Source organism: Lepisma saccharinum, chromosome 3, assembly GCF_977018435.1.
Source record: "Lepisma saccharinum chromosome 3, izLepSacc3.1, whole genome shotgun sequence".
NCBI classification, from domain to species: Eukaryota; Metazoa; Arthropoda; class Insecta; order Zygentoma; family Lepismatidae; genus Lepisma; species Lepisma saccharinum.
This window is the reverse complement of record NC_139231.1, coordinates 122,012,010-122,038,992: the sequence shown is the minus strand read 5'-3', so window position 1 is coordinate 122,038,992 and position 26,983 is coordinate 122,012,010. Positions and strand designations below refer to the sequence as shown.

The following is a 26,983-nucleotide window of genomic DNA, read 5'->3' as shown; positions in this document are numbered from 1 at the left end:
GCTATGTTAATGAAAGAGAAGTACTTACACCAAACGCTAATGGTTTAATGTCATTGGGGGTGTCGTCAGCGGAGAGGTGGGTGTGAACAGTAGTTAGAAGCAAAGGAAGACCAGGAATACGAAGAGAAAAGTGAAACAGAGTAAGAGGATTGAAACAGAGAGAAATGTATAGATAGGGACATAGAGGAAGAATGAGAGAAAAAGAAGCAAGTAACGAGAAATATGCAAATAGAAGGAGAGAGAGAGAGAGAGATGGAAACCATTAGAGATAAGAAAGAGGCAGGGGGAAATAAAGAAAGACACAGATAATAAAGAGACAGAAGTAAAAGAAAAATATAGTGAGAAAGTAGAGAAAGAAATAGGAAAGAAAAGAGGAAAATAAAGATATATAGAAAGAAAGAATTGATAAACGAATAAGGATACAGAGAAAGAGAGAACGAGAAGAAAGATATAGAGCAAATTGAGCAGCCTTCGTAGCCAACACCTACAAATCATCCAAGCGTATACTCTGTCCCAGCTAACTGTGGAGCAGGCAAACGAAAACAAGTCTGCGCAAGTAGTGACACGAGACGGCTCCACCAATGAACACGTGAGACGGAATGGGATTGCGTGGAGGGGTAAAGCGACTGCAGTTACCAGCGTTCCCAGCAGCGTGTACTGCTTCGCTCTGGCCACTCGATTTCCTTCGCTTCTATGAAGCTATGCGCAGCCTTGCTCCACAGTTAGCTGGGACAGGGTATAGAATTCAAGCAAATATGGACCTCTGTAATCGAAAATAGAAATGCATGTAGTAGCACAATTGGAGCCAAAAGTAGTGTAGAATTCGAAGGGGTGTCGTGTAGTGAAATCACAGGTCTGTCGTGTGTCCGATCCAGACCACCGGCAAAAGTAAATGTGTTAATCTTAAAACGAGAGAATGGGTGCTTTCTCGAAACATAGTGTTAGTATAGATATACGCAGAAGCACTAGCCAATGGATAATGTCCAATTAACATTGCATGCTAATAAAGAAACATTGTCATTAACAATCAGAGAATTAGTCTTTCATTACCATAACCACACCCTGTCTCGGGAATCTACGAGGTAAGCGAACGAAAACCAGTCCTCTGCGCAAGTAGGACTCCAGAGAGCTCGACCATGTGCGCGTGAGAGGGAGAGTGAGGAGGAAAACGCGGCTGCAGCTACCATCCGCCCACTCGCTTCCTCCCCTTCCCTGCCGTTATGGCCGGCCTTGCTCCAAAGATTCTCGGGACAGAGTGTAGTTTGAAAGTTTAGTCGCCCCGGTAGAGGAACAACTTTCTAACTGTTTGTCATTACTCTAACATTACAGGAGTCCAACTTGAATGATAGTTGGGGAGTAGGGAGAAACGGCTATAACAAAAATCGTCGCAATTCATAGCAAGAAAACGCGGGAACATTACCCCCATCCCATGACTAAACTAACTGATGAACTCCAGCTCTGTACGTTTTCCAACACACACTTATTGTGTGCGAGAGTCTGTGTCGTGACCCGACCTCGTCGACAACCACCGTGAAAGCCTGAAAAAAGGAGAAAAAAAAACCTCCCAGCATTCCTAGCGTTCCAGCTCTGACGACCAATTCGAAAGTGAATGTCCAATGGTGCAGGGTGAGGGATATGAGATACGTTTCCCCAAATAGGATGCGCATTCTCTAATATCCAACGGGGACTTGGAGTTTCGTGCTACCCCCCTCCCCTTTATCCTCTCTACGCACTGAATACTTGCGTTTATACGCGCACAAATAGGGATACGCACGCACACAGAATGAAAAAGAGGAGCGAGAGGAAATATTGAATGGTGTACCGCTAAACAAAAACAAACAACAAATAACGCCAACATGTGACTATCATCCTGTGTCGGCGCGAATGCTTATCAGTGTGGGAGAGCTCAAATATATTTTCGGTTTACAGATGAACCTGTTTCTTTTTTTTTTTTTCGTTTTCATCTGTTTTTTCCCCCGCTGCGACTCGTTGGGGATGTTTCCTCCCCTTTCCCGCCACTGGTGTACACATGGATATTTGTTCGCATCGGCGGGGCATCAATTGAAAATTTGGGGAAACCAGAAATACGCCGGTTTCGATTACGCTACCCAAAAAAACAAAAGGAAAAAAAAAACGGAAAGATGGACGAGAGAAATTTCATGTCGCATGCATTTTTATGGATTCCTCATACTCCCTTGAATTGATACTTGTTACATTCAAATTAGATTCGCTGGTGAAAAATTTTAACTTACATTTTTTTGCTACGATGTGACGTAGCTTTTATAAAACGTGATTACAATACACATGTGCTCCCATACTTTTTCTAATAAAAGGTATAGCTATGCCCTGTGCATTACATGGTGCCGTGGAGGCATATAAGTGGTGTAGAGATAGCCACCCGCTCATTCTCGATCAGGACCATACTGGAAGTGGCGTGGTCAGCACCAGTCTCCTGTCGACATTACGACCTCCCTCTTTCAGGGTTCCCAAAAGCACTCATTAGAGGCCCGATGAACCCCAGAGCCGGTCTACGCAGGGATATTTACCGGAACAATTCCCACCCGTCCTGGGAATCTAACCCAAGTCTCTTGCGTGGGAGACAGACGCCCTGCCGACTGTACAACAGTAGTTCATAATTCTACGGTGCTCAGGGAAGCACATAAGTCAAACTGCGACTTTCTGTAAGTTTCATTTAAGTCACAGTGAATCACTTACAGAAAATATAATTTTCTATTGGGCATGTGTAATGATTCTAAACAGCGATCTAACATAAGTATATACAGGGTGGCTCAAAAAGTCACTTAACACCCTCGGTACAAGGCCACTGGAGCGCGCAACATGGAAATTGTGATGACCAATCGTTATCAGGCCAAAGGGGAACCACATTGACGCCACCCGCGCGGTCGGCGGCCATCTTGATGTCCGCCATCTTGAATTCAACTTCAGAATTTTAAATGGGAAGGGGTGATATGATATATCAAATCAGGCTAGAATTTCACGAGAAATGCAACGGTGAAGGTTTTTTCGACGTATCTTTAACCAGTAAAAAGTTATGACTGAATTCTTGTACCAATTTGCTCCTTTTCGAGGTGTTAAAAAAATGCCTTAAAATTTGTTTAGCGCATCGGTAATGCATCGAGATCAAAGTTATGTCTAGGGAGAGAAGTTCGCATGCCATTGCACACGATTTTAATCTGATCCATTCACGAAGAGCTGCGCGTTATGAATGGTTGTCGCGAACAATTTACAGTGTGACGCTTCCATTGAATTAAAAGTCCTTCACAGTGACAAGGCTAATGTTTATGTTCAGAAGGAAGTTCATAAACAGAATATGCGACCCTTGTCATCTGATAACTAACTTTGGACAGAAACTGCTTCACAACGTTCCCATAGTGTTCTGATGTTCCTCCCTATTGAAAAAAACGCTGTAAAAAGTACCTTCTTCCATAAGCAAGGATGAAAAAAACTGTTTATTTAACAAATCCAAGTAGCCCTAAGCATTTAAGGTTCCGTTGATGGAAAATTGACTAACCAATCGTGTTCCACACAGCACGCCACACCATTAACTTACCAGCACTAACTATTCAGTTTTGATCTGTCAAAAATGGGTTATCAAATAAAAATCATCGAATATTCTGTTTATGAACTTCCTTATGAACATAAACATTAGCCTTGTCACTGTGAAGGACTTTTAATTCAATGGAAGCGTCACACTGTAAATTGTTCGCGACAACCATTCATAACGCGCAGCTCTTCGTGAATGGATCAGATTAAAATCGTGTGCAATGGCATGCGAACTTCTCTCCCTAGACATAACTTTGATCTCGATGCATTACCGATGCGCTAAACAAATTTTAAAGCATTTTTTTAACACCTCGAAAAGGAGCAAATTGGTACAAGAATTCAGTCATAACTTTTTACTGGTTAAAGATACGTCGAAAAAACCTTCACCGTTGCATTTCTCGTGAAATTCTAGCCTGATTTGATATATCATATCACCCCTTCCCATTTAAAATTCTGAAGTTGAATTCAAGATGGCGGACATCAAGATGGCCGCCGACCGCGCGGGTGGCGTCAATGTGGTTCCCCTTTGGCCTGATAACGATTGGTCATCACCATTTCCATGTTGCGCGCTGCAGTGGCCTTGTACCGAGGGTGTTAAGTTACTTTTTGAGCCACACTGTATAATGTCTGTAATGTATACTATTAACAGAATTAATCATGTATATGTAACTCTCTGCTGTAAAAATTGCATTTTTCAAGAACAGTATACTCTGTCCCAGGTACATGGAGCAAGCGAACGAAAATATTTCCGCACCTCGAGAGAGTTCTACCAATGAACACGCAATACGAAACGGAAGTGCATGGAGGAAAAACGCGGCTGCAGCTACCAGCCGTTTGCAACAGCGCGTACTGCTTTGCTCGGCCCACTCGTTTCCTCCCTTTCTCTACCATTATGCACGGAGTTGCTCCACCGACTCCTGGTACAGAGTATAGTACCTAGTACGAAACCTTTGACACACTTTCCCCGGAAGCAGAGTGGTTAAAGCTTAACGTTCACTGATACTCGGAGAAACGCGCGGAACGGAAGCGGGAATTTCCGTGCCAGAAGTCTGCAGGTTATCTTAAAAGTTTTTCCACGTCTCAGTGGGTGTCACGCTTAAATATGTCGCCTTGATTTGATATCCAGTGGATGGAGACATTTTTATGGCTTTAGTTTTAGTCGTTTTTATGCCTCATTAAGCTAATCAGGATAATGGGCTTCTTGGATATCAGTTTTGTATTTTTCTTATCATACGCTTCTTTTCTGCCACTTTTGGCTACCGAATCGATGAGGATGATTGAGAATTAAGGTAAGTCGATGAGCCGGGAACCTGGATGGCGAGATCGAAAGTCGACCACAAAACTCACTTGGGCACTTACGACTTACGTGCCTTGGGCGTTTCTCTACGAGCATCTCTTCATCAATTTCACCTAATTATCACATATTCTCTTCACCACGATCAGTAGGTACCCAAACTTGTCCCGGAACATTAAAACAAGCCGTATGAGGGGATGTGAAGGTAGGGCCTCCCCAGACACGATCTCGACCATTTGCTGAGGTAAAGTGGTCAGCACCACGCTCCTACCGGCATTACTCCCTATCTATTATAGGCTTTGTGAGCCCTAGATAGGCTCCACGTAGGTATATTGCTGAACAAATCCCCACCTGAAATAACCCACCAAGGGAATCAAACCCGGGTCTGCCACATGGAAGGCAAACGCAAACCGACTGCACAGAAGTATAGTCAGATTATTTTCGTAACAGCTACGGCTGACTGCCCGAGTCTAGCTAGTGAGCCTACCGACAGCGAGGAGCGTGAGGAAGAGGCCAGCGATTGGTGCTGGGTTGGAATGACTTCAGTAGCTCGCTTGTCGATTGGCTGCCTCGGGAGTTGTGACTCGCTCCCAAGCTGCAAATGCACAACAGTCAGGGATGTTATGGAAATAATCTTACTCTACTGAAGTGGCATAAAGTAATACAAAGAATTCATGATCTCTGAAGCTTTCTTCTGCAAAATCCACTTCAACTCCTTTTTTTATAAATTGGAATTGTTGTTTAAAGTCCAAATTATGCACAGGTAGACTAATCGGGGCTGGTCCGACAGTTTACAGTGGGATCCGAACCACCTCTACCTGGTATCGAACCCGGGACCACTTGATTACAAGGCGACGACGCTACCTCTACACATGGAAGTATATTTTCTGCAACACACATCTTGCAACGGTAGGCCAAGCATCCGTAAGGATCAATAAACTCACTTTCCATTTTAGGAAGCGAAGTTAAGGAGAAACTTCAACAACCAATCAGAAACCGAGTAATGATTTACTAATAACGATGCAATCAAAGCATTTAGCACCCTCTATTTCCTTATTTGGAAGGCCGTGGACGCAGAGAAAAGGGGAGGGGGTTAGAAAACGACGATGGAAAAACAAAACCGCGCAATTTCCTCCAGTCATGACTGAGAGAAGATTGCAGACGGGCACAGCCGGGGGAAATCCACCCCCTCCCCTCTCCTCAACCTTGTCTAAAATAACAGCTGAACAGTTTTAGCCAGCTCAACCTAAAGCGAATGTTTTGACGAATGTTGAGAGATGGCGCTGTGTGAAAAACGACGAACAGCTTTCTAAACTTATCACATAGACATTTACCATGTGTCAGTTCTTAATACATCAATCTTGCCTATGTTATTGTTCATGTACCGTTCGTCATCTTATGTTATACATGTCCTTCCCCAATCTCAGCTTTCTGTTTATTCAGAGTTCGCGATGAAACAGATCAATATGAAATCTTTCCTGCAGGTCCAGACAATGATTGTTTTCGAAATATTCGATTGAAAAAGATTAGATAACATTTGAGATACACTCTGTCTCGAGTATCTGTGGAGCCTGGTCGCACATAACGGAAAGGGGGGAGGGGAGAAAGCAAGTGTCCGGAGCAAAGAGCAGTGTGCGCGCTTCTGAAAACTGCTGGTAGCTGCAGCTGCGTTTTCCCCTCCACGCACTCACTTTCCGTGCCATGTGTTCATTGGTCGAGCCCTCTCGAATCACTACTTTCGCAGACACTTGTTTTAGTTCGCTTGCTACAGAGATTACCTGGACAGAGTATATCGAAGGATTGACAGTAATATAGGGAGTAACACTGAAATTAATATAAACGTGGATTGCGTGAACTGTCCCTAATACAATAAAATATACAACGGTCAGTGTAACTTATTTACTGATTTACTGTCACTTGTGTGTAATTCTAAAGCACTCCTAACTTAAAATACTGAAAATTTTCATACAGGTCATATCTACATTCAGGTATTTTAATAACATGTATAATTATCGTTGGAAGAGTAGTAATACCAAAGAGAACAGTAATATCGCCAGGGAATATGTTCAGATGTTGTACTTTTAGCAGGCTGCCCTTTCTTCTCCATGCTCTCCTGCATTCAATTTTGGGGGATGGGTAGAGATTTGACTCAAGAGGAATATAATCCCTAATAATACCCTACTCCCAACCTTGTAACAGCTCTCAAACGGACCAATCTAAATATTAAAAATATAAGTAATCAAAATCACAAATTTACCCAAGGTTACGGCTGGAAAGAATTGGAAAAAGAGTAGCACTGGATCCATTGTTTTTGCTTCATGGTATTTGTCCCTTTAATTTTTGGATCCTGCGGTTCAAATATAGAATTCGAAAAATAATAATTTTCTTCCTTGGCAAAACACGAAGTACTTTTTGTTTTTTTGTAATTACGATTATTTTTATTTTTTTATTGAACAGACGAATGATAAGACTAATCAACATTTTGGTTCTCGATCTGACACATACACTTACTCAGAACATTTTTCCTAGCAATCTTGCCTACACACTAAGGATAGCCAAAATATATATATGTATATATCTATATACAGGGTGACTGGTAATTAGATGTATTCCCTGAAAGGGGTTAAAGTAGAGACAATTTGCAATAAATTTGACCATATGATACCCCGTCCGAAAATTAGTAGTTTTCGAGATAATCGAGTTTCAATTGTTTGTTTTAAAAAATGACAATTTTCCACATAAAAAGATGAATTGAGAAAAAACTGCTCATTGTATGGAACTTATTTCAGCGTTTTCTGATAGCTAACAAATAAGTGGTTCATTGAAAAAAAAGTTTTTCATAAATAACAATCACATGTAAGTAACGGGTGGGTCTAAACTTACAGGTAGGTGATAAAAAAATGCACTCTTAGTTTACTTGGCAACGTATTAATAACAAAAATGGCATGACACGAAGCGTACCTCCGTTACGAATGCAGGCACGCAGGTTTTTACGGACATTTGTTCTCTTAACTCGTGATGTGATGGTGTCCTTGATGTGTTGACCAACTGTTAAGATCCTCTCCCTGAGCTCTTCTTGCGAGTTTGCCGGTGTCTTGTCATGTGGCTCCAAATGTAAAAGTCGCAAGGCGTCAAATCGATCGGGGGAACGAGCTGGGCAGTCATCATGATGATAAATCATGTCACGTCTTGTAGCTAGAGGCACATCCTCCAACAACATTGCCATCCCGTTCCTCAAAAAATGTTCATAAGTGATGCCATTTAAGATCTGGGGCAGGAAAAATGGCTCGATGAAATGATTGTTGATGACGCCCATCCATACTTCTGCTTGGGCGTGCGACAGTGGCTGGATGAAAATTACCCAAAGAAATGGATTGGCCGAGGGGGTCCGATTCCCTGGCCGGCTCGATCCCCCGATTTGACGCCTTGCGACTTTTACATTTGGAGCTACATGACAAGACACCGGCAAACTCGCAAGAAGAGCTCAGGGAGAGGATCTTAACAGTTGGTCAACACATCAAGGACACCATCACATCACGAGTTAAGATAACAAATGTCCGTAAAAATCTGCGTGCCTGCATTCGTAACGGAGGTGCCCACTTTGAGCAAGACATGGAATGTCCTTTAATTGTATTGTTCATTGATTCCATTCACATGAAGATGAATAAAGTATTATTTCTTGTACACAAATGTGTATGTTAGCAACATTTGTACCTTGTTGGATAGCAGATGTCACAAGGAAGTAATTTAAGTAATTTGTACGCTTCGTGTCATACCATTTTTGTTATTAATACGTTGCCAAGTAAACTAAGAGTGCATTTTTTTATCATCACTTGTAAGTTTAGACCCACCCGTTACTTACATGTGATTGTTATTTATGAAAAACTTTTTTTTCAATGAACCACTTATTTGTTAGCTATCAGAAAACGCTGAAATAAGTTCCATACAATGAGCAGTTTTTTCTCAATTCATCTTTTTATGTGGAAAATTGTCATTTTTTTAAAAAACAATTGAAACTCGATTATCTCGAAAACTACTAATTTTCGGACGAGGTATCATATGGTCAAATTTATTGCAAATTGTCTCTACTTTAACCCCTTTCAGGGAATACATCTAATTACCAGTCACCCTGTATATATCCGGATTAAAGTTCACTTTATGCACAGGACCGCACCTACAGTTTAATGTAGTTGGCCGGCCTCCGTGGCGGACTCGTTAGCACAACGCGCTACGACACCAGGTGTCCCGGGTTCGAATTCCGTCCTGGGCATATCATCATCCATCTTGAACTTCGCGATTAGCCAAAAGTGGCTGAAATGCAAAGTAAAATAAACCAAATCAAATAGTTTAAAGTGGGATCCAAACCATTGTGTGCCACAGACTATTGAACCGTGCTTAGACAGAAAATGAAACCGGAATCTTCGTTGGCAAGATTGAGAATCGTCCGTCGTTCGAAGGGGCTATCCCAGTAACATTAGGTGAGTAATGTTAGTAAAATTCCATGGAGGCAATGGACCCATATTGTTTGTTATTATAGGTAACATGCCAGCACCAATTCATAACGTACCCAATGCATTAAACTCAAACCATATAATGTTAAGATTCATTTTACGATTATTGCAAGAATTGTTGCACCAGTAACATTGGTCAAAATTTCGGTAAAGAAGTTGAACGCAGTTCCATCCTCCCACCCTTGCAGTTAGTCCCGAGGGGGTGGTATTTTTTTTCTTTCCAAATAGCACTTTTTCACAGTGGCGTTCCATCCCTCAGACCTCCGGTGGTATTGTAATCTCTTGGAGGTGTTAAGGTTTTTCTATCGATTGGAGAATTTGCAAATAGAACTTAGCCATTAACTATTTTTGGAAATAATGAAATTTCTTGCCCCCATTCTTTTCGCCGGCAAGTGCAATCATGTTGAGTCTAAATTGTCGTCAGAAAAAAAAATCATCGAAAACCCACAAACCACACACTTTACTCGCGCGAAGTTTGGTCATTATCAACTCACAACTTTGTTCGTAATAAGACTGACAAAATACTCATCAGAAATCATTATTTTCACGAGTAAGGGATGGATCATCAGCAAAATTACTAAAGGTTCAGAGATGATATGAAATGTCGTATTCTTGGCTAGGTAAGTTGAGTGGTCACCCTTCCCAACATACACAACTGCCAAATTCTCTTCCACTCGATACACGACGAAAAGTGCAGACTGACAAGTTCCTGGCGTCTGCTCTCACAGACAGGATAATCCTTATCTAGTTGTGTTTTTCGTCCACAAGATGCATGACTCTTTACATTCTGTTTCTAGCACGATCCCGCCATTGAATGTACCGGTCTTTGCATGGGCGGGTGTTCTCTTCTGAGTGTCCCTTTATAAATTTCATGCGATTACCATTCATCATTATCGTCGCGATTAGCTATGATTTTGTTTAGACTTTCTATTATTTTGCCTCTGTTCCTTCTGTCATTCATGCAAAACCTGTCTCAAGTTTAACTTACACATTCATACCACGAAAAAAAACAATAGTTCTATGAAATTAATCTCTCTCTCACGTTCACACACACACGCGCGCGCGCGCGCGCGCGTGCTATATACAATTAAGCTATAGACTAGTCAGTTCTGAAAATAATGTCTGAAAAGTTGATATTATGCCTCGTCTGGGGCCTCACTCCTACCTAACCTACTCACGTTTATTTTCTCTGTGTAAATTAACTCCCGCTGTTATATACTTGCGTGAGTGGAGGAGGCAGGTGAAATTTAGTGTCCTTAGCGTCCCGTACAAGCAGTGGCGGCGATTGGTTTCCAAAAATAGGGGGCGAAGACAGTTTACTTTCTCTTTGTAGACTAGGCTAGGCATTAAGAAGCCATAGTGTGGAGGCAAAAAAGTGGCAAAAAGTGTATGTATGTCATGTGGTACCTTGAATGACCTGGCTTGATTTCAACGTCTGTGTCTTGAGGCCTCTGAAAAAGCATGAGATCAACATTTGTGACAATGCTTTGCAAAACCTTACCCCTGAGGCAAATACAACGTACGTTGCAGCTTTGGCAATAGCATTTCTTTATGCCGAGAAAACATAACAAACCCTTCCCATTGTTGTTATTGGCCTTTCCTACCTGCTGTTTGCGATTTGGCGCCCAGGGCACATGCTTTCCTCTCGCGCATGGGTTTTTGTCGTACAGAAGAAATATTACTGTTCTTGTAACCCTTGGTTAAACTGTCTCGTAGGACCCACAGACTCATGATTCAGTGAAACAAGCGTTCTTTGTCCCTTCCTTGCGTGGATGGTTGCTGAACAGTGCGACAGTCCGAATGCTGATGGATACCGCAATCCTCAGAGCCGAGCTGATCAACGCGCTGGTATGATATGCATTCCAATCAGCAAATTAACAGGGTTTGATTGACTTTGGAATATCTGCAATTGCATTCGCAAGTCACAGCGGACGTGGCGCTGTAATTGCCGCGTCGAGCAAACATCCTCGTTACCCAGTTATATTATTGTTTTGTTTTTTCAATTACTTCATTTGCCACCGGCTCCCGGTTATTGTGCTGTTATGAAAGAGCGAATTCTTGACGCCGGCAAAACAATGATACCGTTGTTCTATAATGAACAACAATGTCATATACATATCACCGGTGCGAATTACGTTAGGAATGCCCTGCTAGCATTCCTGCGTGGAAGAATTATATTTGCTGCCTGATTGCTCGGTGTGGGTGGGGGGTGGGAGGGTTGGGGGAGGCAGTAATGCTGAATGCGAGCTACGAGCTGCACATGATCAAAATTAGAGCAGCTTCGAGGTAGCTCCTGTGTTGACCCTCTGCCTCCGGAACGAATGGCAACTCAATTTTGCAAGTTACGCTCTCCCTCTTTCTCTTTCATTCTCTCTTTCTGTTACTCGCTCTCTCTACAAGTTTCACTCTCTTCAGCTCTCTCTTTCCCTGAATTTGTCTCCCCCTCTCTCTGAGTCTGTATCTCATTCTCTTCCTCTCTCTCTCTGCTTCATTCTCTTCCTCTTCTTCTCTCTTTGTCTCCCTGTGTATCTTATTCTCTTCTTCTTCTTCTTTCTCTTTGTCTCCATGTGTATCTCTTTCTCTTCCCCCTAAATCTCTCTCTTTGTCTCTGTGTGTCTCAGCCTCTTACTCTTATTCTCTCTCTCTCTCTCTCTTTGTGTCTTATTCTCTTTATCTTCTTCTCTCTTTGTCTCCCTGTGTATCTCATTATCTTCCTCTTCTTCTCTCTTTGTCTCTCTGTATATCTCATTATCTTCCTCTCTCTATGGATTTATCTTGCCCCTCTTTCTTTCGCTCTCACTGTGTGCCTTATTCTCTTCCCTCTCTCTCCCACTCTGAAAAATTCTCTTTCTTTCTCTATTTCTGTCTCTTTCATTTCCTCTGTCTGAATTTGTCTCTGTTCCTCTCTTCCTTTATTCGTCACTTTTTCTCATTCCCTTCCTCACGCTCTCCTTCTATGTCACTTGCTCCTCCACCTTTCTGTTCGTATCTCTTTCTCTCTCTCTCTCTCTCTCTTACCAAATTGATAAAGTTTTATCAGTTATCATTTGTTTAAGTACGACAGATGTTCTTCATTAAGCATTTCAGTTACCAACACTCGTGCGGGGTGGTTAGCATAGCGAACTACGAAACATGATATCACGGATTACATGGACATTTCATCGTTTCTTCACCTTGACACACACACTGTCTGCTTTTGGAGACTTCAGTCAGTTAAGTCTCTCAGCCTACACAGTATCGTACTTGTAAGGTCCGTGCTGCAGGATTTATTTCCATACTTTCTCAAATAAAATATGACGTAATCTCATACCTTCCAGTAAGGAGTGACAATCACAGCGGGCTACGACCCCAGGAGTCCTGGGTTCGAATCCCGACCGGGGCATGGATGTTCCTTCATCAATTTTACCATATCATCACTCATCCTCATCGTCGCGACTAGCCAAAAGTGGCAGAAATCAAATAAAAAGATTATCTTCTGTCTCGGAAATCCGTGAAGCAAGGCCGCGCAGAACGGCAGAGAGAAGGGGAGAAAGCGAGTGGGCTGAGCAAAGCAGTGCCTGTGCAAACTGCTAGTATACTCTGTCCCGGGAATCTCTTGAGCGAGCGAACGAAAGCAAGTCTCTGCGTATGTGCCAGGAAACGGGATTGCGTGGAGGGGGAAGCGGCTGCAGTTATCAGCCTTTGCAGCAGCGTATACTGCTTCGTTCCGCCCACTCACTGGCTCCTCTTCTCTACCATTTTGCTTCAGAGTTTCCAGGGATAGAGTATAGATACACTCACTGCCCCTCTCACACGTTCATTGGCCGAGCCCTCGCCAGTCACTACTTCCGCAGAGACTTGTCTTCTGTCTCTTGCTCCACATATTCCCTGGACGGAGTTGTATGCGAAAACTTGAATTTCCATTTTACCTAAAATGACAAGGTCAGAAATCTCACGATCATTTGCTGATAAGCCACAAGGCGAAACGGGATTGGTCAAAACTGGAGTATACATTCTAGCATTGGATTATCTCGACACAGTATTTCAATCAGAGCATATGGATAACTTCCCCGTACACCATCGCTATCGAGTCCTGAATTGAATTGTGCGTACAGGAACAGCCCACCATATGAGAGAGAAGCTTTTCAGCAGTGCTGACCAAACCACAGAAACCAAGATAAAAGCGAAAGAAATGAGCGATACTAATTTCGAAATGGCTAATCACTGTACTCACATTAAAATCACGATCGTTCCCAACGTCCTGACCATGCAAATACTGCCACGTATATAACATATACCTCCACAATGTGTGGGCCATCAAGTGAACCGTTAATATCCCTAAATCGAGGTTTATCGAAGTCATTCGGGAGAAATGGTGCAAGCCGAGCAGTGTTTCACACATTACGTCCGGCGACCAAAAAAAAAAAAAAAAAGATATACGTTGTGTCTGGGACGCAATTTTTCAACTTCTTTTTTTCCTTTCTCCGTTACAGAAAACGGACAGTGTAAATGACGGGAGTAACAACAATATGAACATGAAAATCACATTAGTGTGGCTCGTTGAAAATTGCAATAAAAGTTACGCTAGGTGGAGCGCCCCCTCATTCACCCCGAACAAAACAAAAGTAGTTTGAAGTTCCGTGCGGCGGGGGTGGCTTTTAAACAGAGAGGGTAATGTGAAATGAAGATGGAAGTTGAGGGTGGGGTTACGTGTTGGAGTTGAAGTACGGTTCTGGCTGAGGGATAAATCTTGATGTCCCTTTTTTTTTTTTCCTGTGTGTAGCGTTTGTTCTTTGCAATTGGACATTGGCGCTGCTGCAGGAGGGGAAGCGGTAGTGTGTGCTTCTCCAGGGATTCGAACTTTGCAGGATTGATTGAATTGCTTTATTTTACTTCGCTTCTCGTGCCACTTTTGGCTAATTTACGAAGATGAGGATGAGTGATGGTATGATCAAATTGATGCATGGACACCCATAAACATCCATGCCCAGGCCAGGATTCCAACCCGGGACCCTGGCACCTTAACGGTACTTTGTAGGAATTGGCACCACTGCTTAAAATCGAGACGCATACGAGGCACGGCCTTTCGAGACGAGACCGAGACAATATCCCGAGACACTAGTATGTGAACATTTCATCTAAATCAAAATGAAGCCCGTATCCGTGGTGAAGTGGTTAGGACAACGCTTCGACGTCAGGGATCCCAGGTTCGAATCCAGGCCTGGGCATAGGTATTCCTTGTGAGTGCCCCTTCATCAATTTCATCATGACACTGCTCATCCTCGCCGCGATTAGCCACAAGTGGGAGAAAATAGACGCTGAAAAATAAAAATAAAATCAACAATACTTTATCATGCGAATTGTGCAGACATACCAAGATAATATTGCTTAAATTACATAGAGTTATAATTTTCTTGGTTTTGATGTTTCGTATACCCTATGCCGGCAATCTCGCGCATAGCGGCAGAGAGAGAGAGAGAGAGAGAGAGAGAGAGAGAGAGAGAGAGAGAGAGAGAGGTGTAGCGGGGGGGGGGGTCCAGAGCGAAGCAGTAGAGCTGCTCGAAGGCTGGAAACTGCAGTCACATTCCTCCCCTCCACGCAATCCCGTTCCCTCTCACGTGTTCATTGGTGGAGCCGTCTTGCGTCACTACTTGCGCAGAGACTTGTTTTCGTTCGCTTGCTCCAGAGAGATATGAGACAAGGTATAGGTACTTATTTGTGACTCGAGATGAAATCGATACTTACCTCTCGAGATCGAGAACGAGAGTGGGGTTTAGGTATCGACACGGCAGTACTAACTGGCGTGGTATCGACAGGATGAGACGAAACTTGGCAATCTCTTGGTCTCGACTTTCATTTTTATTTTCACTTAGCTTTTCTGCTACTTTTACCAAATCGCGAAGATGAGGAAGAACGGTGATAAAATAAAATAGATGAAAGGACAATCACAAACAGAAATGTACAGCACACAACACAATGCCCATAGAGGATTATACTGACCATGTGACCAGACGCCAGAGCCACGCCAGTCTGCAAAATACAGTCCAGGGTGTACTACATGGAATGGACCTTGACATTTGGGTGTGTTCGGAAAATGTCACCTCTACATCCCGTATTACATAGCGAATTACGTTGATTTCCTTCTTATTGATATCTTACAACAACTCTACTGCTCCATTCCAGTAAGAAGTGGAATGCATGGCAGGGATACTTACCAATATCTCCTGGGTTCGTACTCTGGACAAGGTTTAGTCGTTGCATTGTGTTTCACCACGTTACCATTCATCTACATCGTTGCGATTATCCTAGAAAGGTAGGGAAGCATGGTAAATATCGAAAAGGTACAGATACAAATATATACACGAGAATCGACATTCATACACTAGCAAAAACTGAAACCCAAAGCGTTTCCAACCAGTAAAGAAAAGCATATCGATTTGTTGGCATAGCAAGTCAAGAATGCACCGAACCTTTGCATGTTAAGCACAGACATGCCTTTTTTCTCCTTTCATTAATTCCATGGTGTCGGGCACGCGAACGAAGTTTGAGAAATAAAAATCCATGACCTTCATTTTCGTCTCTTACAGCTTCTACTGTCAAACCTTACTTATTTATTTTCATTCTGACGATGTGTGGCATCATCATGTAACGTTGCCATCCGAATTCTCAAATGTTCGGATAGCGGGTATAATGTTAACACACACCAGATTTTCGTTTCAGGATTAAGGTATCTCGTTCTCACCTCATCCGGAGGTTCTCGTGTCTCGCCGACCTCTGTGGCAAAGGGGTTAGTACCACAGCGCGCTACGACGCCAGGGGTTCCGAGTTAGAATCCTTTCCTGGGCATGAGTGTTCTTTGCAAGTGTCCCTTCATCAGTTCAATCCTCATCTTCGCGATTAACCGAAAGTGATAGAAAAGCGATGCAAATAAACTAAATCCATCAAAAAGTTTCGTCTCGATATCGAAGACAGTTGTCAATTGGTACAAAATCAAGAAAAACATTATACCCACATAACGAAAGGTGCATGGCATTACTTTCACCATATCTGTCAATATAATAAGGAACCTTCCCATTATCTGCAAGGAATTGTGGTTTAGACCTAACTAACTAACTCTCTAGTCTTCTTAAACCAGAAGGTTTATGGCTGCAGCAACACAAGCCTTCCATCTGTCCATATCCACTCTTTTCCATTCCTACAGATTTCCTTTAGGTGCATCTCAACGTCATCTCTCCATCTTCGTCTTGGTAATCGTACTGGTCTCTTAACATCAGACTTCCTAACAAGAATCCTGTAAACTCCTCTTTCCTCTCTCATTTGTGCTGCATAGCCTACCCACCTAAGTCTTCTTGATTTAATCCTTCTAATATTATCTGCTTTAATACAGGGTATATATAAAATAACTCCGGAATTTTAAAGTTAAATATTCTATAAAGGCAATATTATCAAGTTTTGTTTGCAATTTAGTAAATTCCAATGTGTGCCCCGTTTGTAGCACGGCACACATCCAAACGATAATTAACTTCTTGCCACGTCCTGGCCAGTATGTTTGGGGTGATGGTTTCCACAGATGCGATAAGTCCTTGCCTTAGATGGTTGACATCTTGAATTTTCTCCGCATAAACGATGTTCTTCACATGTCCCCATACGAAAAAGTCTAAGGGAGTAAGGTCCGGACTTCTTGGAGGCCATGGAATAGGCCCTTTCCTTCCAATCCACACTTCCAGTTTCTTTAAACGCCTTAAGCCATTGACGAATGGTTTTGTCCGAAGGCTAAACACCACCATACTCGGGTCGAAAGTTCCTCTGTACAGTAATAACAGATCCAGTTTCTACAAGCCATATCACACACTGCACCTTCTGTTGTGGCGTCGCCGTTGCACTGAACTGCACCGACTGGGTTCGGCTCGGCTCGGCCACTTCAAGGTCAATACTGCGCAGCGTTGCCAACCTTTGTTGGAATAAACTCCAAACGGCGTTAATAAAATTTGATGAGCTACTGATTTCAAAGTAATTAACTAACCTGAGTTACCTAATACCGTTTGCGCGCTATCATTGTTTAAAACCCCGAAGTTCTTTTATGGACACCCTGTATATAATTTTGGTTTAGATCCACTTTGCAATATAATTTTTTTAAAGTCGAGAACGACACGAAACACTCGGAACGAGAAATCTTGTTCTGATCTAGAAATCCGAGACGAGATCAGGACCAATGGAAGCGGGATTGTCGAGAATATCTTGCGTGGACTGCCATACGTAATGCATGCGCCCACAACCAAAAGGTCGCGGTTAAAATCATATATTTGCTGGGGACAGAAGTTCATTTGGTTGTTGGAGGCTGGGGTTAAGGAGCAGACCAACCCGGGACTGGGTTGTGTGTGTCATTCAACTGGAGGAAGTCGAACACAAAACGCAGGTCAAAGGTTAGGCGTTGACCTAGCTTGAGAAGAAACGAATGCGTTCCTCAGCAATGGTTTCATCTGTCTATTTAAGTAGCATGCGGACCACACATTCCTTCCCCCGTCCGTCCACCGCGAGGGAAAGGCCTCACTGTAAACTTGGAGGAAAATAATCACGTTAGTGCCCTACTAAAGTCTGGCTGACAGGCTCACTGCCTCGTAAAACCGATATTGTTCATAAAATGGGACCAGGAAACGGGAAAAATGACCTTTTTGTACAACTAGGCCGTCCACTGACAGAGAGAGGGAGAAGGGGGTGGGGAGGAATAAGAGAAGAGGGGAAAATACCACTAAATCGCGGGTGTGAAAATGCATAACGAGAGAAAAATATGTATCGTTATTTGAAGAAGTGAGAGGGAAATGTTTGGTCAGAAGTTTGACGTAAGGAATTTATAACGTATTTCCTACATCATTACGAATTACGTATGTATTTATACTATTTTAAAGCACTGAAATATCTAAAAATGCAGCCTTGTACACATATTGTAATTACTCAATGAAAAGTAGATGCAATAGTAAGACGAAAAGAGCAAATGAAATATAACGAATCGTTGCTAAATCGTCACTTTTTCACTGCATGTGAATGAAGTATATTGCTATTCTATGATCACAAAGAACCTAGACGTTTCTTAAATGCACTCTGTCTCGGGAATCTTTCGAGCAAGGCCGCGCATAACGGTGTAGAAGGGGAGAAAGCGAGTGGGCGGATCAAAGCTGCAATCGACTGGTAGCTGCAGCCAGGTTTTCCTCTTCATGCATTTTCTTCCACTCTCACGCGTTCATGTCTAGCTCTCTCGAGTCTCTACTTGCGCAGAGACTTGTTTTCGTTCGCTTGCTCCAGAGATTCCCGGGAGAGAGTGTAGCGTTACCGTAGGGGCAGAGAATGAAAGTGAGAATAAGACAAAATCAATGAGACAAAGGAAAAGAAGAGAAAGAATGAAAGACAAGGAGAATAGGAAAAGGAAGAGTAATAGGAAAGAGGAAGCGAGAGAGAAATAGCAGTGGAAAGAAGAAAGAGTATGGAAAAGAGAAATCGAAACAGAAAGAGTATGAAAAAGAGAGAAAGCGGAACAGAAAGATGTGCAAAAGAGAGAAAGCGAAACAGAAAGAGTAATGGAAAAGATAAAGCAAAACAAAAAGAGAAACGGAAAATAGGAAGAGAAACGGAAAAGAGAAAGCAAAACAGAAAGAGTAATGGAATAGAGAAAGCGAAACAAGGAGAGTAACGGAAAAGAGAAAGCGAAACAGAAATAGTAATGGAATAGAGACGAATCAGAAAGAGTAATGAAAAAAGAAAGCGAAACAAAGAGTATTGAAAAGAGTGAAAGCGAAATAGAAAGAGTAATGGAAAAGATAAAACAAAACAAAAAGAGAAACGGAAAATAGGAAGAGTAACGGAAAAGAGAAAGCAAAACAGAAAGAGTAATGAAATAGAGAAAGCAAAGCAAGGAGAGTAACGGAAAAGAGATAAAGGGAAACAGAAAGAGTAATGGAATAGAGACGAATCAGAAAGAGTAATGAAAAAAGAAAGCGAAACAGAAAGAGTCATGGAAGATAGAGAAAGCGAGACAGAATGCCTAATGGAAAGAAAAAAGTGAAACATGTAGAGTAATAGAAAAAAGAGAAAAGGAAGAAGACAGAAAGAGGAAAATAATTGTGTTGGCATGAAAATCTTACTTGCTTGATCTTCCTGATTTTGATTCGTAACATTAAGCAATAATTTAACTGACAGTGGTCTCATGAGACATTTTTAATATCTTCCTCGGCCAGTGTAAGAACCTAATGATGTTTAAAATAGAATAACACGATTACATGAAGAAGTTACAAAAACGGCCACTTCTGATCTTTGGTTTTTCGTTTAAAAGATGTCAGAAATCTTTGTTTTCTGTACAGAATTGAATGCGACAAACGTCATTCGGTTTCCGTATAAGTTTGTTGCCGAATCCGTCCCACGCCCTTTTGTCCTGTTCTTGCAGGGCGCAAGACGGGCTCCCTGTCCGCTGTAGTTCTTGTTCTGTGATTCTAAGCCCTTTCGCCTCTCGTTATCACGTCCAGCGTCCATAGATTCGATTAGGCAGCGAGCCGTAAGCGTAGCGGAGGAGGGAAAACAGGGCCATTTGTCCGTATCTAGGCTCCTTGCAGATGGAAAAACGGGTCGCATTACTGTCCGCTCTAATCTGTGAGAGGTTTCTCTCGCGCAAACACAAGGAGAGCAAGATCTTCGCAAACAGCGACGTAAAGTTTTGCTCCAGTTCTTTTTTTTCTTTGTCTTCCATTTCGGGTCTGTCTCTCCTGTTTTTAACCACTCTTAAGGCGAAGACTGACAATTTTGCACCAGATATGAATTTATTTCAATATCGTGTGGACATAACCAATACTATCAGACAGAGGATTGAAACAGGCAATAAGGCTTATTATGCCAACATACAGCTATTGAAAAGTAAGATAATAAGTAGAAGATCGAAACAAAAAATATTAGGATGTATCAAAAAGTAAGGTGAATTTGTTTGTAAAACCCAGAGTTTTATGTGTAGCTAATTATGTTTTTTGTATGTGTCAGATACCAAGGTGATGCAATTCGGACGGCAATTACAGCCTTCTACGTCAACCCGTGTGGTACCTAGAGCAATTAAAAGATGGCGCAACGACTTGAACATTACTCCAAGGAGGAGGTGCGCGGTGTTATTCGTTTTTTATGGGTCAAGAGAAAGAAACCATCTGAAATTCATCGAGAATTGTTTGGAGGTCTATGGAGAGAGTGTTATGTCGCAGAAACAAGTGTATGTGTGGTGTAACTCATTTGCAAGTTGTAGGAGTAGTGTGACAGATGATGACAGAAGTGGCAGACCAGCAACGTCCATCACCGACAGGAATGTGTGTGACGTGGATGCGATGATTCGTGAAGACAGAAGTCAGGTTGCATGACATTGCTGATGCACTGAACATCTCATATGGTTCAGTGAGGAGTATCGTCCATGACCAACTTGGCTTCAGGAAAGTGTGTGCGCGCTGGGTGCTCAAAAATATGAGTGAGGACCAAAAACACCATTGAATGGGCATTTCCCTGACCCACCTCACACGATATGCCCACGAAGGCAGTGGTTCCTATGTCGAATTTTAGTGTGATACCATGTGTCAAACATACTACAGTTTCATATTTTTTTCCTATGCACGTTTTTCAATAAATCAAAAATTCACCTTACTTTTTGACACGCCCTAGTATATAAAACATTGATTAGACCTATAGTAACCTACGATTCAGAAGTATGGACGCTCACCAAAGAAAACTAACTTAAGCTACGTATATTTCAAATGAAGATAATTCGGAAAATATATGGTCCTGTTCAAGTAAACAATGAGTGGAGGATCCGAACAAATGAAGAAATTACTAGCATACTAGAAGATCAAGACATTGTTAGATTTATAAAAACGGGAAGGCTAATATGGCTTGGACATATTGTTAGAATGGAAGATCACCGTTCACCAAAAATAATATTACAAGAGAAGATATACTCCTGTAAAAAGAGAGGTAGACCCAAGCAGAGATGGCTTGATGACGTCACGAAGGACCTGGAAACGATGAAGATCCAAGGATGCAGGGAAACAGGGAACAGAGAAGCTTGCGATTATTGGAGGAAACCAAAGCCCACAAAGGGCTGTAGAGCTGGATGGTAAGGTAAGGTAATTATTTATAGACTCCCATGTATTCCTTATGGCCACACAACTTCAACTTACGGCTAATCAACAACACAAAATCTTCAACCTGTCTTGTTCCCGCTGATGTGTTATTCTACACCATCAGCAGTTTGATATTCCCAAGAGAACAAGTGAAATAATACTATCATGAGTGTAACGATAGGGTTTTCTCCCCATCCTACGACCACCCAGCGCACAGACCTCTCTCGCCGCGTGAAAAGGCCGGTTGGGGAGCAGTATTTCGTGATCTCGCGTTTGGTTGGAGATGGAAACTGTTCCTCGTGCCCTTGAGGGAAAGGCAAAGAGACATGGATTGTGCGGGTAATTGCAACCACAGGCGCACACATGCATATGCAGGTACACTATTAACACTTTCAGTAAAATTTACAATAAACCACTGTTAAAATTCAATTTACAAAAACGAACGCAATTGTTTTTTCTGGGCTCAGGGTTACTGATGTTACTATACTCCATGAGGCCTTAAAAAGATCGCTTCGCGAGCTTGCAGCAGACGACAATATGAGGGCGTGTCTGCAAGAACCAACCAGGTCCGCAAATGAGCGAACCCAGTTGCTACAGCTATAGCTCTTTTCAGTTCTTACGGCGGGCGCTCTAGAAGCTAGCAGGGGAAGTGGGGAGCGGGGAAGCGACCTATCCAGCGCGATAAGAAACGTAGCGGCCAATAGAACGAGTTTCCGGCCGCGTCGTGTCTCTCGGCGCCACTGCTGTTGTCTGGTTGGTTTGTCGCGTAATCCCCGCTTCCAACTTCCCCTGCCAGCTTCTAGAGCGCCCGCCGTAAGAACTGAAAAGAGCTATAGCTCGCTGCATCCTTCTGGAAGGGTGAGTGACCTCTGCCTGTTGCTATCTCGGCCTGTTTGTTCGGCTGAGGAGCAGACGACACAAGAGTATCGGCAATAGTGTGCGAGCGACGTCAGCTGTTAGCCCGAGAAGCGCTCTTTATAAGGCCTCCTGCAGTATAGAATGAAGCAAGTTTCGTGTTTGTAACGACTTGGAATTTGAGTTTTTGTTTTAAGTACTCTTAAGCACAGATAAGCTAATCGAAACTGGACCTACACTTTTAAGTTGGATATGAACTACTATGTGTCTCCACCAGATATGGAATCCGGGGCCACTTGATCACATGCTGACGACATTACCACTACGCCACCGAGAAGGTCACACAGGCATACCAGAACGTGTGTGAGAGAAAAATTCGCTGTACCTGTGCAGACGTTCCTCAAATCGTGCGCCAACATGCCAATGAATTGAGATAAACGAACTTAATCCTTATCTTTCATCTTCAAAACTTATTGTTAGAATAATTGCTATCAATACAGTGATTTAGACAGGGGAAGGCTAGTACACTGTCCAGGGAATCTGCGGACGAAGGCTGTGCAAAACTGTAGAGAGGGAGATAAAGAGACTGGGTGGAGCAAAGCTGTGCGCGCTGCTGCAAACGGCTGGTAGCTATAGCTACGTTTTCCCCTCTCACGGGCTCATTTATCTAGCTCTCTCGAGTCCTACTTACGTAGAGGACTTGGTTTCATTCTCTTGCTCCAGAGACTCCCGGGGCAGAGTGAAGAACAAAGTAGAAACTTCCTTTAAAATTCTCGACAAGGTCATTATACATGTATTTGTATTAATTAATTAATCATCTTTACAGAACTACTAAATATTTGTTTCAAGAGCCGCCCCTGCAACACATATTAGGCCAAGAATCGCCATCTGTTCGCACCATGTAATATTAGATTGATTGAGTTGGTGTTTTAAGTCCACTTTATGCGCAGAAAGGCTAATTGGGACTGGACCTACAGTTTAAAGTGGAATTCCAACCACTATGTGCCTCCACCGGGTATGGAACTAGGGACCCCTTGATTACAAGGCGACGACGCTACCACTGCAATGTTAAAGATGAATCACTTATCGTGTTCAAGATTTCCCTCCACGAAGAGGAAACGGTAGCGTCTCTGGCACTGCAGTAAGCATATTGACAATTCACTTTTTCTCCCAAATCTTACGATATACGTGTTTATACAGTGCCCTCATTTAACTGAGACATGTTACTGTTCGTGCATCACTTCAAACCAGCTTTGACAATTCCAAAACAAAGTAGGCTACCCAACGAGTGAAAGAAACATGGAACATTATGCATGATGGATTTTTAAAGATAAAGGAAATGATAATGGCCCCAACGGCAATATGCGCGGAGAGAAATCATTATTTCCCCTCTGGCACAACAGTCGAGAGTACCATATTGATTTTGCCCTCCATCGGAGCTCCGTGTTGAGCTGCAGGCTGATTAATAACTTTATAAATTAATAATGGGGAGTAACCACGTTTTCGTGGAACTCTCTGAAATACAGACAGTCCTGACATTTATTAGCACTCCCCTCCGTGAAGCAAATGTCCTAATTTAATCTGCATCCCTCCCCTCCTCCCCCTCTCTCTCTAGTATTTAGAGATCACACTTGCAGTGTTGCCGAGTCGGAAAGCTTTAATCCCAAAACACCACAAAGCCCCCGCTTTTTTCACTCCTCTGGAAAACCTAATTGTGAGATTCAATGCGAGATGCTTTTAAGAAATGCACCAATCGGATTTTGTTTTTATTTTTCCTGCTGTCCTTCTATTTTTTGTTATTTTAGGTCGTCTACCTGCTTCTATAGGTCAATCCTGACAATGGCGATGGTTTGATGAAAGAGATGATTGACAAAAACGACACGGCCCTGCCTTACCCAGAAGGTTCACAGCTATGACTTACTCTAGCCATCTTATATCTAAAAAAAAATAAAAAAAATTGAACGGCGGGATTTTACAAACGTTAGTATGTATTACACTATTCATAGTTAATGGGCTGTTACATGAGTAAACTCAAGTGAGAAATAAGTTTGGGAATTTTCAAAACCTTTTTTATATACTTACAGATTTTTGTCACATGATGCGATGTTTGGAATTGTCCTTATTTTATGCAACTTTTCTATCTTATTATGGTATTATTGACAAGGATAATGCATGATGAAAAGGATTTCATGAGGGGGAAATACGAAGAAATAGCTATGGTCAGGCAAGAAATCAATCCCAGAACATTGTGAGCCAAGAAAGCAGCTAAAACGTTCAGCCATTATGGAGACACCTGTGACTCGAGCACTAGAAACGTTCAGCCGTTAAGGAGGCATCTGTTACTCGAGCACTAGAAACGTTCAGCCGTTAAGGAGGCACTTGTGAGCCCAGCCTTCAACGCGTTCGGCCGTTATGGAGGCCTGTGAGTCTAGCCCTCGACACGTTCAGCCGTTAAGGAGGCATCTATGAGTCAAGCACTCGACACGTTCAGCCGTTAAGGAGGCATCTGTGAGTCGAGCACTCAATACGTTCAGCCGTTAAGGAGGCATCTGTGAGTCGAGCACTTAACACGTTCAGCCGTTAAGGAGGCATCTGTGAGTCGAGCACTCAACACGTTCAGCCGTTAAGGAGGCATCTGTGAGTCGAGCACTCAACACGTTCAGTTGTAAAGGAGGCAGCTATGAGTCAAGCACTCGACACGTTCAGCCATTAAGGAAGCATCTGAGAGTTGAGCCCTCAACGCGTTCAGCCGTTAAGGAAGCAGCTGTGAGACAAGCCCTCAACTCGTTCAGCCATTAAGGAAGCATCTGAGATTTGAGCCCTCAACGCGTTCAGCCGTTAAGGAAGCAGCTGTGAGACAAGCCCTCAACTCGTTCAGCCATTAAGGAAGCATCTGAGATTTGAGCCCTCAACGCGTTCAGCTGTTAAGGAAGCAGCTGTGAGACAAGCCCTCAACTCGTTCAGCCATTAAGGAAGCATCTGAGATTTGAGCCCTCAACGCGTTCAGCCGTTAAGGAAGCAGCTGTGAGACAAGCCCTCAACTCGTTCAGCCATTAAGGAAGCATCTGAGATTTGAGCCCTCAACGCGTTCAGCCGTTAAGGAAGCAGCTGTGAGACAAGCCCTCAACTCGTTCAGCCATTAAGGAAGCATCTGAGAGTTGAGCCCTCAACGCGTTCAGCCGTTAAGGAAGCAGCTGTGAGACAAGCCCTCAACTCGTTCAGCCATTAAGGAAGCATCTGAGAGTTGAGCCCTCAACGCGTTCAGCCGTTAAGGAAGCAGCTGTGAGACAAGCCCTCAACTCGTTCAGCCATTAAGGAAGCATCTGAGATTTGAGCCCTCAACGCGTTCAGCCGTTAAGGAAGCAGCTGTGAGACAAGCCCTCAACTCGTTCAGCCATTAAGGAAGCATCTGAGATTTGAGCCCTCAACGCGTTCAGCCGTTAAGGAAGCAGCTGTGAGACAAGCCCTCAACTCGTTCAGCCATTAAGGAAGCATCTGAGAGTTGAGCCCTCAACGCGTTCAGCCGTTAAGGAAGCAGCTGTGAGACAAGCCCTCAACTCGTTCAGCCATTAAGGAAGCATCTGAGATTTGAGCCCTCAACGCGTTCAGCCGTTAAGGAAGCAGCTGTGAGACAAGCCCTCAACTCGTTCAGCCATTAAGGAAGCATCTGAGATTTGAGCCCTCAACGCGTTCAGCCGTTAAGGAAGCAGCTGTGAGACAAGCCCTCAACTCGTTCAGCCATTAAGGAAGCATCTGAGAGTTGAGCCCTCAACGCGTTCAGCCGTTAAGGAAGCAGCTGTGAGACAAGCCCTCAACTCGTTCAGCCATTAAGGAAGCATCTGAGAGTTGAGCCCTCAACGCGTTCAGCCGTTAAGGAAGCAGCTGTGAGACAAGCCCTCAACTCGTTCAGCCATTAAGGAAGCATCTGAGAGTTGAGCCCTCAACGCGTTCAGCCGTTAAGGAAGCAGCTGTGAGACAAGCCCTCAACTCGTTCAGCCATTAAGGAAGCATCTGAGATTTGAGCCCTCAACGCGTTCAGCCGTTAAGGAAGCAGCTGTGAGACAAGCCCTCAACTCGTTCAGCCATTAAGGAAGCATCTGAGATTTGAGCCCTCAACGCGTTCAGCCGTTAAGGAAGCAGCTGTGAGACAAGCCCTCAACTCGTTCAGCCATTAAGGAAGCATCTGAGAGTTGAGCCCTCAACGCGTTCAGCCGTTAAGGAAGCAGCTGTGAGACAAGCCCTCAACTCGTTCAGCCATTAAGGAAGCATCTGAGATTTGAGCCCTCAACGCGTTCAGCCGTTAAGGAAGCAGCTGTGAGACAAGCCCTCAACTCGTTCAGCCATTAAGGAAGCATCTGAGATTTGAGCCCTCAACGCGTTCAGCCGTTAAGGAAGCAGCTGTGAGACAAGCCCTCAACTCGTTCAGCCATTAAGGAAGCATTTGAGAGTTGAGCCCTCAACGCGTTCAGCCGTTAAGGAAGCAGCTGTGAGACAAGCCCTCAACTCGTTCAGCCATTAAGGAAGCATCTGAGAGTTGAGCCCTCAACGCGTTCAGCCGTTAAGGAAGCAGCTGTGAGACAAGCCCTCAACTCGTTCAGCCATTAAGGAAGCATCTGAGAGTTGAGCCCTCAACACTATCAGCC

General features: G+C 43.2%; 1 protein-coding gene across 2 annotated transcripts in view; it reads right to left on the bottom strand.

Annotated features, from left to right (window-relative positions):
* Scgdelta (sarcoglycan delta) overlaps positions 1-26,983 on the bottom strand; it is an 810,958-nt gene that overhangs the window by 137,477 nt on the left and 646,498 nt on the right. The gene's annotated exons all lie outside the window — the stretch shown is intronic.